We start from the raw sequence: 14,695 nt of genomic DNA on the forward strand, positions 1-14,695 counted from the left end.
GGCTCGGGAAAGGTGAGCTTTCCCCCTCCTATACTGTGGCCTAGAGCAGTAATCTGAGAGAGTCTCCCGGGAGGCGCCCACTGATGGTCACTACACTTGGTTGAGTAGACCACTCAAGTCTTCTGTTGGGACTACCTGTGGCCATAAAGAGGCACATGAAAGTGAGCTGCTGTTGCTGGTGTGTTCTAGTGATATAGCAGCCAGACACTTCTTCCTTCCACACTCACACACCTCAGGTGCCTTGCTAAAGTCCTAAAGGAGGCGCATATTGGCAACGGCAGCATGTGGGGCGTGGGAAATGTTGAGTCTGGGGCAGAAGTTGGCGGTAGCCTGATGTCAGAGTTCTGTGCCTTTGTGCAGAGCGAGGGCACATTGGGATTCCCGAGGAGTCCCAACTCTGTAGGAATGTGGTTGGAACTTTCCACGTTCACTTTCTGCACTCTTCCACTGAGCACACTCTGCACATTGGTTGGAAGAAAGAGGTCCGATGGGTCTTATCAATGAACTGTCGATGAATCCGGGGCCATTTGCTTGTTTCGGCGCATATGCCGATGAGCCTGGATGTCCAGGAACCTCCCGAGTCAGGTGCCCCAGCTGGAGCATGAAGCCCTTGTATTCCTCTTGCTGGAGAGGGCTACACCCCCAGGCTGTGGCTGTCTCTCCCCCCGTGTGTCCGCTAGAAAGCCTTTCTAGCAGAAAGGCTGGCTGCTGGTGGCTTCTCTTCCATTTGGGTCTTCCTGTTGGTGGGGGTGGCATTGCCTCAAGGGGCCTTCACTGCATTCTGAAGGAAGAAGGTGGTGTTGGTACAACAGTGGAGGGACAGCTATGCATTGTTTGTGGTGGTGTGCCACTGGAGTCGGGGAGAGGAAAGGGGAGCTCAACTTGGCGAGGGAAAAGGTCCCATGGTTTCCGCATTTCAGGGTTTTGCTTTCTCTTGATTAGGGAAATTTGGGCCCAGCAGGGCTATGAGGAGGAGGCTCTGAGAGTATAAGGAAAGACTGACAGTGGGGAGGACAACGGTCTCTGGTGTGACGACTGTGGTGGGCATTGTGGGTTCAGGGCTCTTTCTCCTGTCTCCTTTCTCCATTCTTGTGCCCTTCCTTTGGGTTAGCACAGCTGAGGGACAGAAGATAGCAATGGACCCTGATGGGTATACTATAAGAAAATACGGCTTTCTCATAAACTAGGACATTTACTATGGGAACAGGATTATTGTCCATTTTCCCAAGTGAATTGTGATTTTGTCTGCAAGTGAAGGCTTGGCTGCCTGTTCCTCGTTCTGTGTGGCCTAGACCCACGAAAAACGGCTGTTGCGGAAGGGGAGCTCTCTGTCCTGCTGTACTGTTGCTCAGTGTATAATCTAAGGGAGTTCTGAGAAGGAACTGCTGTTGCTTACACTATTGATTGTTTTTCTGCAGAGATATTTTCTGCCCTTTTCCTGTAGCTTTATGGGCTCTTGGTCACTGCTTTTGCTGCCAGGTCCCTGAAGGAACTCTCTTGGTTTGTCAAATTACCAAGAGGCTTATTTAACTTAGAGAACAGATTTGCATACATTGCAGAGAGTCAGAGATGGCAACCCATTGCCTGGAGAATCCCAGGGACAGAGGAGCCTGGTGGGCTGCCGTCTATGGGGTCGCACAGAGTCGAGCACGGCTGAAGTGATTTAGCAGCAGCAGAGTCAGACAAAGAACTGACCCGTATTCCACCGTTTTTTAGGAAAGGCGAGAAAGAATGTCTTGTCCCTTTTCAGCATGAGCAGTTTAGTTTTCCTTATTTTAGTTTCCCTTACAATGTGCTCCCCATGAGATACCCCTGGGTATCTTCACCCTCGCTCCAAGTGCTGATTCTAAAGTCCTGGCCATAGTCAGACCTGTGCAGAGAACTTCCTCAAGAGGAACTTGTGGAAAGAGCGCCTGAAGGACAAGTAAGAAGTATGAGTGACTGCTTATCCTCTAGGAGCTTTTTACCCATACATATGTCCTCAGGGGGAATTCTCTGTGAACAGTAGGGTCACTCGGGATGAGGATTAAAACCACAAACCTTGTTTAGAGATGGTTTAAACCCCTCTGCTGATGTCAGCAGTCTGCTGGCCAGTGGAGCTGAACTTCATCTCTCACCGTCCCTTTCTCAAGTGCTCTGAAGGAGCAGAGATTTGATCTCCAGTTGGCAGAGGTCCGATTTCAGTGTCTCGTGGTGCACAGGACCTGCCTGAATACTTGGTAGGAGGCAAGGACTCAGATCTGCAGAGTTTCAGTTATGGAATTTTAGTGGGCAGCTCTGTCAAAAAGAGTGGACAGAAAGAGCAAAATCCGTGCATTCCTGTACAATGTGAATGGTCTCTTCATCCGTCTGGACTTGAATGTGCCCTCCCAGTCCACTGTGCTGACTCCAGCACACACAAAATGGGTTACTGAGCGTCGCCAGCCAGGCCACCTCACAGTTAAGATTTGGGTTGGCTTTCTGAGCTTCCTTCGCCTCTCCTTATTCATGTGCAGGCCTGCTGTCCTGCTTCTCATCAGCTTTGGAAAAGAACAGCAGTGGGCTCACTTCAGTGAATCCTAAGGAGATTCACTGGTTTACTCAGCCTCTCCCCAGCAGTCAGACAGAGCACCTTCCAGAATGCTGAAAGGCCTGTTGTAGATTTTCCTCTAGTAGATTGTCAGAGTACTGAGCTACAGGCTATAGGATATAGTTAAAGCCAGGAACCAAGCACCTGTGCATCTCCTCCGGACCCCAGAACTGATGTGTACTGGAAAGGCTAAGAGGGTAGATCTTACTCCGTCATGTTTTTATTACCAGATAACAATCAATTACGAAGGTGGAATGAAACTTCAGAGTGGATGGGTGTGTTTACGATATAGATTATGGAGATGCTTTATGGATGTAACCTATCTCCAGACTCATTAGATTGTATACATTAAATGTGTACTTTATTTTTGTATGTCACTCATTGCTCATACCTCAATGAAGGGGTTTAAAAACATAATAAAAAAGACCCTTCCGTGATCACAAATGAGTGCCCCCCTCCAAGTGTTTTTAGATTTTAGAACTGAGAGGGAAGACTCTTTCTCCTTGGGGAAATGGGTAATGCCATTTACAGCTTCTGTATTCTGGTTTTGCCTTGGTTTTTCTATGGATACATAGTATTTGCATTAGTGGTGTATAAGGTTATCCTTTAGTCCATAGGGTTTTGAATTTCATAGAATCACAGCAGTTCTACAGAAGTCGTCAACTTCATGCGGAGGACTTCGGCTCAAGGAGTGACCCTATGACATCAGCGAGTGGTCATTTGACCAGAAATTGACTTTGGGTATTGTGCCTTTGGGAATGGCTTGGACTTTGGGTTGTTTTCATTTTCTGTAATATATGCTTTTGTGCTTACTCAAGAAATCTTTAAAAATTGTGTACCCATGGGGGCATGTCAACATGCGTGTGTGCTGTATTTGTATTCCACAGGGTGGAAGGCCCTGTGTCAGGCTCATTGGTCTCTCTAGCAGGCCTCTTTTCTCTGAGACCTTCCCACAGCCTTCTATTTTCTGTGTCACTGAGTTTCCTGGCCAAGCTACTTGGTTTGGTATACTTTTCATCTTATCCTCGTTGAGCCAGTAATACTTTTGCTATAGTTTGGGACTAGATCCGCAAGAATGAGTGAGAGCCTGCAAAGGTTCACTAGTAACCTTTTACTGCAGAGAATGTAAAAAGATACACTGTTGGGACTTCCCCAGCAGTCCAGTAGTTAAGACTCCTTGCTTCCAATATAGGGGGGAGGGGTTCAATCCCTGGTGGGGGAACTAAGATCCCACATGCTGCAAGCATGGCCAAAAAAAAAAAAAAAGAAAGACCTAATGCTGAGTTTCCCTGAGCTAGCCTCATTTCTGTGTCTTTAAAATGTATTTGTTGGTTAAGTTTCTTGTATTTTGTTAAATACTTGTGTTCTTCCAATAAAATCCATTTGCTTCAGAAGATCTCACTTGTATGTGTTTCTTACTCTATGGAACACCAGCATGATCAAGGAAGCTGCAGCTCTGTCATGGGCATTGTCACCTGAACTGCGGCAGAGCACTAAGCTCTAAAGGCTGATGTGTTAAGAACAGGAGTGGGTGGCAAAGGGATGGGGTCTCTAGGCCATGCTAAAAGTTCCCCTCTTTATTAAGCTCGCCCCTTTGTTCAGGGAAGTATTCCCCTTAATGTTAGTCACTCAGTCATGTCCGACTCTGTGTGACCCCATGGACTGTAGCCCGCCAGGCTCCTCTGTCCGTGGGATTCTCCAGGCAAGAATACTGGAGTGGGTTGCCATTTCTTTCTCCAGGGGATCTTCCCAAGCCAGGGATCGAACCCTGGTCTCCTGCATTACAGGCAGATTCTTTACCATCCAAGCCACCTGGGAAGCCTGATCCCCTAAAGGCAGCAGGTAATCTAACACCTCCCTAAGAGAAATGATACTTGTAGCCACTTCATGAAGGCCATGAATGCATATTTGGGGATCATGGAGAAATCTTCTGATACTCCTAAGGGCAAGGAGAGGTAGGGTGACCAGCATGGTTTTATAGAAGATTAGTTCAGAAGTCATTAGGACCAAACTAGAAGCAGCAAGCGCACAATTAATTCCTGCTGAAGCCTGCATTAGAATCTCGGTCCCTTGTGCCTGAGACATCTTTTATTACACCACACAACTAGGTCTTATAAATACTTTGTAGTAGCAGAATTAAATTACTAAGTGGGTAGAATTTTTTGGCCTTGTTTATTCTTTAAACATATCGATACACTTTCCAATTCTAACTGGAATTAGACATGCAATTAACTAAAATTGCAGGTCTTACGTATAACTTGAAGTGAAGTGAAGTCGCTCAGTCGTATCCGACTCTGCGACCCCACAGACTATAGCGTATCAGGCTCCTCCGTCCAAGGGATTTTCCAGGCAAGAGTGCTGGAGTGGATTGCCATTTCCTTCTCCAGGGGATCTTCCCGACCCAGGAATCGAACCAGGGTCTCCTTCATTGCAGGCAGACACTTTACCGTCTGAGCCAGCTTACCGTGGTTTAAACATTTCAGCAGGGACTTCCCCGGTGGTCCAGTGGCTGAGACTCCATGCTTCCAATGTAGGGGGCCCAAGTTCGATCTGTGGCTGGTAAAATAGATTCCACATGCCACAACTAAGACCCAGCGCAGCCAAGTTAATAAATACTAAAAAAAAAAAATTTCCCAGCAAATAGCCTTACTGTGGTCAGTAACCCCCTCCCCACCCCCAAGGAAAGGAGAGTAAGACTGGCAGTGTTCTGCCTGTAGATCTTCAGGGTGGCTGGGTGTCATAAAGATCTTGGGCTGAAGGTGGCAGCAATTCTGTTCTTGCCGTTCAGTCTAGAGGGCCTCAAGCTTCAGTGTCTCATTTCCTGCCCGAGAGGTTCATCAGCATGCAGAGCTCGGATCACTTCTCTTTTTCTCTAATTGCAGCTGGAACTTTGTATCCCTTAATTATCCTCTCCTGCTACAGAACGAGTCTCACATAAGACTGTAAGCCATCGCCCATTGGCCCTATTTCAGGTCAGTGGGTATGATTTTACCTGAGGCATTTGCATTGAGACTGCCAAACACTGTGAAATCCCACTACCATTCTGATTTTAATTGACACGCTAAGCCTGACCAGCGATTTCCATGGAGGCGGGCCCAGGGCAGGGGTGGGCGGGGCCGTGAGCAGTACTGGCTCCTGCACAGGCCCCGCCCTCAAGAGAAGATGGTTGCAAGTGCGCAGGCGCAACGTGGAGGCGGAGCTAGGACTGGAGGGGCGGAAGAACAGGGCTGGGGGGGTGGGCGGAGCTAAAGGCCATACGGAGGAGGGATCAGAAACGAGGGGCGGGGTCTAGGTTCCCCAGGCGGGCGGTGGGTGAAGGGCAGGGGCCAGGGCCCAGGACTCTGCATCTTACAGGATGGGGGCGAGGCCCTCTGCACTTGGAGCAGAGGAGTCAGCCAGTTCCCACCCTCCCTGCTGAGACCGCCACTCACTTGGCCTTCTGAGTTCCTTGGCTTGCATGAGGTTCTGTGAACACATTTCCCTGCTTATTCATGCATCTCTCAGACAGATGATTGGCACCTACGCTGCAGATGTTGCCTGCCACATTAATGGGAAAGCCCCAAACACTAGCCAGCGTAATCCAGAGCAGCATGTTCAAAGAGTGCACTGTGACCAGGGAATGTAAGGAAGGTTGAATGCGAATGTAAGGAAGGTTGAATGCTAAGAAATCTCTTAATTTTCTATATTAAAAGACTAAAAGAAAATAATCATCTGGTCATCTGCATCAGCTTTGAAAAGATAAAAATGAAGGGGTATCTAATGTTACCAGAGTCATTTGCTTTTAGTCTATTACCAATACCAGAAAATCAAATTAACACTCAGATCATTAAGTTACTTTCTCTGACAGCATCATCACATATATGCACATAATTCACTGTTGACTTAGGGCAATGGCACTCCAATTTCTTTCACAAGTCATGTGTTTTTATGAGACAGTGCTACAGGTCAACCTCCCTGGATACCCACAACAGCTCAACCCGAAGAGGATGTGACTCTTGTTCCAAATGAAAATAGGTAATTAACTCACCTGTTTGGAGTTGGGATTTTAGTTGAACTCTTCCTTAATATATTGCATATATATGGGAACATTTAAGGGAATCTCAGTTTTACGAATTTTATAAGTTTACTTTAAAAAAAAAATAGGTTTGGTATTCATGAAGGTTTTCCTCACTGACTGCTTTATTGCCCCTCCCAACTCTGTTCTTCCTCTTGTCTTCTTCCCCTTTGTAAATGAAAGTTCTTTTCTTCATATTGCCTAGGCCAAGCACCTTGGCATCCTCCTCGACTCCTCTGTTTCCTTCATGTCCCACACTAACTCCATCAGCAAATCCTCAGCTCGGCCTTCAACATATAAGCAAAGGGCTGCACATCCAGGAACAGGAGGAATTGCTGTGGCCTTTTTTTTCAGTCAATTTACCACAGTCTGTATGTGGAAATATGAGCCAATACCTAGAAGCAGAGTCCCACAAGCAGAATATGGACTCATAAAAAGACATGAGCCAATATACAGAAACAAAGTCAGTATGGAAGGTATGTGCTTACTCAAGGTGTATGAATCCCTTCTAATCCCCTAGGGTGGACACAGAATCAAAAATGGGTGTAAAGGAAACATCTGCGGATTTGCAAAGGGCTAGAATTTCAGCTCAGTGTGCTCTCTCCATATCCTAAGAGGAGTAGAGAATAAATGGAATCTCCTTTCTACCTCCAGGAGAGTAGAGAAGAAAATAAGCATATAGCCCACAACTTGAATGTTGTGCAAAGTTGAGATGCAGGATTCGAGTTTGAGATCACTGTTTGGGATCAGTGCAACTTTGTGACTGAAGGAAGAAATTTTTGCAATTGAGGTATGGGGAAATCATTCTGGCTTATATGTGATTTAGCTTGAACTTTATGCTAACTAGAACAGCCTGTCTTATGACCTGTTTATCATGCAGTGTACATCTGCCTTAGCCCTTAAGAAAAGAATTAATTATCCAGAAGTAAAGTATGTCCACTTTGAAGGTAGGGATAAATGCTACCCTCTCCTATGATGCTTATGCTAGTATTCCTTTAAAGATAAGTTTTTCTTCCCAGATACCAAGTTCCTGCTGATTCACTCTTGTACGTGCTAATCTATCCCTTTTGAAATCTTGAAGGAATATACCGCTGCATGTTTATGTTTGTCGGTTCTTTGTTCTGAAAAGATACAAAACTGTGATGAAAACCATGCTTCTCCAGCACAGCTTCTGAGAGTTACTGATAAGTTTTTCCCTAGGCTATAGTCCTTAGTTTGGTTCAAAGAAAACTCTTTTCTATTTCTATTCCTGTTACAGATCGTTTATTGGTTATTTGTGTTGACATGATTGTCCACCTGATGCGAAGAGTTGACTCATTGGAAAAGTCTCTGATGCTGGGAGGGATTGGGGGCAGGAGGAAAAGGGGATGACAGAGGATGAGATGGTTGGATGGCATCACTGACTCGATGGATGTCGGTTTGGGTGAACTCCGGGAGTTGGTGCTGGACAGGGAGGCCTGGTGTGCTGCAATTTATGGGGTCGCAAAGAGTCAGACACGACTGAGCGACTAAATTGAACTGAACTGATGATAAATAAGGCATGGCTTGGCACCATCTGAGTTAGAAGTGGTAACGTGATATGGACTAGCGTTCTGAGCACGTTCCGAATATTGGTTCTTGTTTTGGTTCCAGTATTCATAGAAAGGACAGCCTCCCCTCCCCCACCCAAAAGGACTGGTCATCACATAATACTTTGTTCTTTGGCAATCTCTTTCATTGGAGGCAATAAGAACACTTTGAATATACACCTCTGTGAGGTTATCTACAAGACCTTCTAGAAATAACACCCCCCAAAGATGTCCTTTTCATTATAGGGGACTGGAATGCCAAAGTAGGAAGTCAAGAAACACCTGGAGTAACAGACAAATTTGGCCTTGGAGTACAGAGTGAAGCAGGGCAAAGGCTAATAGAGTTCTGCCAAGAGAATGCACTGGTCATAGCAAACACCCTCTTCCAACAACACAAGAGGACACTCTACACATGGACCTCAGCAGATGGTCAACCCTGAAATAAGATTGATTGTATTCTTTGCAGCCAAAGATGGAGGAGCTCTATACAGTCAGCAAAAACAAGACCAGGATCTGACTGCGGCTCAGATCATGAACTCCTTATTGGCAAATTCAGACTGAAATTGAAGAAAGTGGGAAAAACCACTAGACCATTCAGGTATGACCTAAATCAAATCCCTTATGACTGTACAGTGGAAGTGAGAAATAGATTTAAGGGACTAGATCTGATAGACAGAGTGCCTGATGAACTGTGGATGGAGGTTTGTGACATTGTACAGGAGACAGGAATCAAGACTATCCCCAAGAAAAGAAATGCAAAAAAGCAAAATGGCTGTCTGGGGAGGCCTTACAAATAGCTGTGAAAAGAAGAGTAGCGAAAAGCAAAGGAGAAAAGGAAAGATATAACCATCTGAATGCAGAGTTCCAAAGAATAGCAAGGAGAGATAAGAAAGCCTTCCTTAGCAATCACTGCAAAGAAATAGAAGAAAACAATAGAATGGGAAAGACTAGAGATCTCTTCAAGAAAATTAGAGGTACCAAGGGACGATTTCATGCAAAGATGGGTTCAATAAAGGACAGAAATATATGGATCTAAGAGAAGCAGAAGATATTAAGAAGTGGTAGCAAGAATAAACAGAAGAACTGTACAAAAAAGATCTTCACGACCCAGATAATCATGACGGTATGATCACTCACACTCACCTAGAGCCAGACATCCTGGAATGTGAAGTCAAGAGGGCCTCAGGAAGCATCCCTATGAACAAAGCTAGTGGAGGTGATGGGATTCCAGTTGAGCTATTATCAAATCCTAATAGATGATGCTGTGAAATTGCTGCACTCAATATGCCAGCAAATTTGGAAAATTCAGCAGTGGCCAAGGGACTGGAAAAGGTCAGTTTTCATTCCAATCCCAAAGAAAGGCAATGCCAAAAAATGCTCAACTACCACACAATTGCACTCATCTCACACGCTAGCAAAGTAATGCTCAAAATTCTCCAAGCCAGGCTTCAGCAATACATGAACCCTGAACTTTCAAATGCACAAGCTGGTTTTAGAAAAGGCAGAGGAACCAGAGATCAAATTGCCAACATCTGTTGGATTATTGAAAAAGCAGGAGAGTTCCAAGAAAACATTTATTTCTGCTTTGTTGACTATGCCAAAGCCTTTGACTGTGTGGATCACAATAAACTGTGGAAAATTCTGAAGGAGATGGGAATACCAGATCACATGACCTGCCTCTTGAGAAACCTGTATGCAGGTCAGAAAGCAACAGTTAGAACTGGACATGGAACAACAGGCTAGTTTCATATAGGAAAAGGAGTACATCAAGGCTGTATATTGTCACCTGCTTATTTAACTTATATGCAGAGTACATCATGAGAAACGTTGGGCTGGAGAAAGCACAAGCTGGAAACAAGATTGCTGGGAGAAATATCAATAACCTCAGATATGCAGATGATACCACCCTTATGGCAGAAAGTGAAGAAGAACTAAAGAGCCTCTTGCTGAAAGTGAAAGAGGAGAGTGAAGAAGTTGGCTTAAAGCTCAACATTCAGAAAACTAAGATCATGGCATCTGGTCCCATCACTTCATGGCAAGTAGATGGGGATACATTGGAAACAGTGGGTGACTTTGTTTTTCTGGGCTCCAAAATCTCTGCAGATGGTGATTGGAGCCATGAAATTAAAAGACACTTACTCCTTGGAAGGAAAGTTATGACCAACCTCAGTTCAGTTCAGTTCAGTCGCTCAGTCGTGTCCGACTCTTTGCAACCCCACGAATCGCAGCACGCCAGGCCTCCCTGTCCATCACCAACTCCCGGAGTTCACTCAGACTCACATCCATCGAGTCAGTGATGCCATCCAGCCATCTCATGCTCTGTTGTCCCCTTCTCCTCCTGCCCCCAATCCCTCCCAGCAGAAGAGTCTTTTCCAACGAGTCAACTCTTCACATGCGGTGGTCAAAGTACTGGAGTTTCAGCTTTAGCATCATTCCTTCCAAAGAAATCCCAGGGCTGATCTCCTTCAGAATGGACTGGTTGGATCTCCTTGCAGTCCAAGGGACTCTCAAGAGTCTTCTCCAACACCACAGTTCAAAAGCATCAATTCTTTGGTGCTCAGCCTTCTTCACAGTCCAACTCCTACATCCATACATGACCACAGGAAAAACCATAGCCTTGACTAGATGGACCTTTCTTTGTTGGCAAAGAAATGTCTCTGCTTTTGAATATGCTATCTAGGTTGGCCTTCCAAGGAATAAGCGTCTTAATTTCATGGCTGCAGTCACCATCTGCAGTGATTTTGGAGCCCAAGGAAATAAAGTCTGACACTGTTTCCACTGTTTCCCCATCTATTTCCCATGAAGTGATGGGACCGGATGCCATGATCTTAGAGTTCTGAATGTTGAGCTTTAAGCCAACTTTTCACTCTCCACTTTCACTTTCATCAAGAGGCTTTTGAGTTCCTCTTCACTTTCTGCCATAAGGGTGGTGTCATCTGCATATCTGAGGTTATTGATATTTCTCCCGGCAATCTTGATTCCAGCTTGTGCTTCTTCCAGTCCAGTGTTTCTCATGATGTACTCTGCATATAAGTTAAATAAGCAGGTGACAATATACAGCCTTGACGTACTCCTTTTACTATTTGGAACCAGTCTGTTGTTCCATGTCCAGTTCTAACTGTTGGCTTCCTGACCTGCATACAGATTTCTCCTAGACAGCATATTAAAAAGCAGAGACATTACTTTGTCAACAAAGGTCTGTCTAGTCAAGGCCATGGTTTCTCCAGTGGTCATGTATGGATGTGAGAGTTGGACTGTGAAGAAAGCTGAGCGCCGAAGAATTGATGCTTTTGAACTGTGGTGTTGGAGAAGACTCTTGAGCGTCCCCTGGACTGCAAGGAGCTCCAACCAGTCCATCCTAAAGGAGATCAGTTCTGGGTGTTCATTGGAAGGACTGATGTTGAAGCTGAAACTCCAATACTTTGGCCACCTGATGTGAAGAGCTGACTCATTTGAGAAGACCCTGATGCTGGGAAAGACTGAGGGCAGGAGGAGAAGAGGACGACAGAGGATGAGATGGCTGGATGGCATCACCAACTCAGTGGACATGGGCTTGGGTGGACTTCGGCCGTCTACCAATGGACAGGGAGGCCTGGTGTGCTGCGGTTCATGGGATCCTAAAGAGTCGGACACGGCTGAGTGAACTGAACTGAACTGAGGTTATCTATACTATTTTCCCAGTGGAAATTCCTTCATATTGTGAACAATGATTCGTCAGGACAAAATGGTTCACTGAGAATCTTAGGATATAGACTCAGAGTGGCCTTGGATATCTTCTAGTGCTATAGCCTGACTTGTGTAACCACTCCTCACCCCAGTTAGTCTTTTCAACACTTAACTCTAATGTGATTATATTTGAAGATAGAAAGTCTTGGAGATGAATTTAAAAGAGGTCATGAGGGGGGCGTCTTAATCCAACAGGATTGATGGCCTTACAAGAAGAGGAAGAGATAGAGAGATCTCTTTCTGCCTACACACACTGAGGAAAGGCCATGTGAGGACATAGGGAGAAGGCAATCATATGCTGGCGTCTTAATCTTGGAGTTAACAGCCGCCAAATTTGTGAGAAATAGATTTCTGTAGTTTGAGCTACCTAGTCTATGATACTTTGTTTAGACAATCTGAGCCAAGACACCTAATCTAGGGTTTTCTTAACTGTGATGTGGAAAATGCTGTTGTGCCTGGACTGTTAGTAGGTGTTGGTTCTCTGGTCAAACACCTTTCAGAATGTTGCATGATATTAACATCTATTGATAGTTCACAACTTGCATTAGGCTGTTGAAGGCTTTCAGAGCCCGAGAGTGAGGAAACCTGGCTACCTTGTCGGAGCAGCACCTTTTAACATCTACATCACAGATTTCTTACATGGGGCCTGTGGAAGCCCTGGGGGATTGTTTTTGTTCTTGTTTCACACCTGTCCAGGCCTTGACTTTGCTAACTCCACACCTCTGAACCAGAATAGCTAGGGGCAGAGTGCCCTAGATTATGAATGACTAAAAGCATACAGATTTTTGTGGAGCTGAGTTTGGGAACTACTGTTCCAGGACCACATACTCATGTTATAGGCGAGGAAATTATGCTCCTTGTAGGGAAAATGCTTGCCCAAGCGTGAGCACAGAGCAAAATATTTGGACCATCTCCCCCTCCACTATAAATACCACCTGAGGTTTTTGATATTTCTCCGAGCAATCATGATTCCAGCTTTTGCTTCATCTGGCCCGGCATGTCTTATGATGTACTCTGCCTATCAGTTAAGTAAGCAGGGTGACAATATTCAGCCTTGACATACTCCTTTCCCAATCTTGAACCAGTCTGTCGTTCCATGTCTGTTTCTAACTGTTGCTTCCTGATCTGCATACAGATTTCTCAGGAGGCAGGTAAGGTGGTCTGGTGTTCCCATCTCTTTCAGAATTTTCCACATTTTGTCATGATCCACACAGTGAAAGGCATTGGCATAGTCAATAAAGCAGAAGTAGATGTTTTTCTGGAACTCTATTGCTTTTTCGATGATCCAACAGATGTTGGCAATTTGATCTCTAGTCCCTCTGCCTTTTCTAAATCCAGCTTGAACTTCTGGAAGTTCATGGTTCACATACTGTTGAAGCCTGGCTTGGAGAATCTTGAGCATTACTTTGCTAGTGTGTGAGATGAGTGCAATTGTGCAGTACTTTGAACATTCTTTGGCATTACCTTTCTTTGGGATTGGAATGAAACTGACCTTTTCCAGTCCTGTAGCCACTGCTGAGTTTTCCAAATTTGCTGGCGTATTGAGTGCAGCACTTTCACACCATCATCTTTTAGGATTTGAAACAGCTCAGCTGGAATTCCACCTCCTCTAGCTTTGTTCATAGTGATGCTTCCCAAGGAACACTTGACTTTGCATTCCAGCATGTCTGGCTCTAGATGAGTGATCACACCATCGTGGTCATCTGGGTCATGAAGCTCTCTTTGTATAGTTCTTCTGTGTATTCTTGCCACCTCTTCTTAATATCTTCTGCTTCTGTTAGGTCCATAGCATTTCTGTCCTTTATTGTGCCCATCTTTGCATGAAACGTTCCCTTGGTATCTCTAATTTTCTTGAAGAGATCTGTACTCTTTCCCATTCTATTGTTCTCGTCTTTCTTTGCATTGATCACTTAGGAAGGCTCTCTTATCTCTCCTTGCTATTCTTTGGAGCTCTGCATTCAGATGCTTATATCTTTCCTTTTCTCCTTTGCCTTTAGCTTCTCTTCTTTTCTCAGCTATTTGTAAGGACTGCTCAGACAACCGTTTTGCCTTTTTGTACTTCTTTTTCTTGGGGATGGTCTTGATCACCGCCTCCTGTACAATGTCACAAACCTCCGACCCTAGTTTTTCAGGCAGTCTTTCTTTCAGATCTAATCCCTTGAATCTATTTGTCCTTTCCACTGTATAATCGTAAGGGAGTTGATTTAGGTCATACCTGAATGGTCTAGTTGTTTTCCCTACTTTCTTCAATTTAAGTCTGAATTTGGCAATAAAGAGTTCATGATCTGAGCCACAGTCAGCTTCTGGTCGTGTTTTTGCTGGCGGTATAGAGCTTCTCCATCTTCAGCTGCAAAGAATATAATCAACCTGATACCAGTATTGACCATCTAGTGATGTCCATGAGTATAGTCATCTCTTGTGTTGCTGGAGGAGGGTGTTTGCTATGATCAGTGTGTCCTCTTGGCCAACATTGCTGGGAGAAATTTCAATAACCTCAGATATGCATATGACACCATCCTTATGGCAGAAAGCGAAGAGGAACTAAAGAGCCTCTTGGTGAAGGTGAAAGAGGAGAGGGGAAAAGCTGGGGCAAATCTCAACATTCAGAAAACTAAGAACATGTCATCCAGTGCCATCACTTCATGGCAAATAGATGGGGAAGCAATGGACACACTGACAGACTTTATTTTGGGGGCTCCCAAATCACTGCAGATGGTGACTGCAGCCATGAAATTAAAAGACGCTTGCTCCTTAGAAGAAAAGCTATGACCAACCTAG

This window comes from Bubalus kerabau, chromosome X (assembly GCF_029407905.1).
Source record: "Bubalus kerabau isolate K-KA32 ecotype Philippines breed swamp buffalo chromosome X, PCC_UOA_SB_1v2, whole genome shotgun sequence".
Lineage (NCBI taxonomy): Eukaryota > Metazoa > Chordata > Mammalia > Artiodactyla > Bovidae > Bubalus > Bubalus kerabau.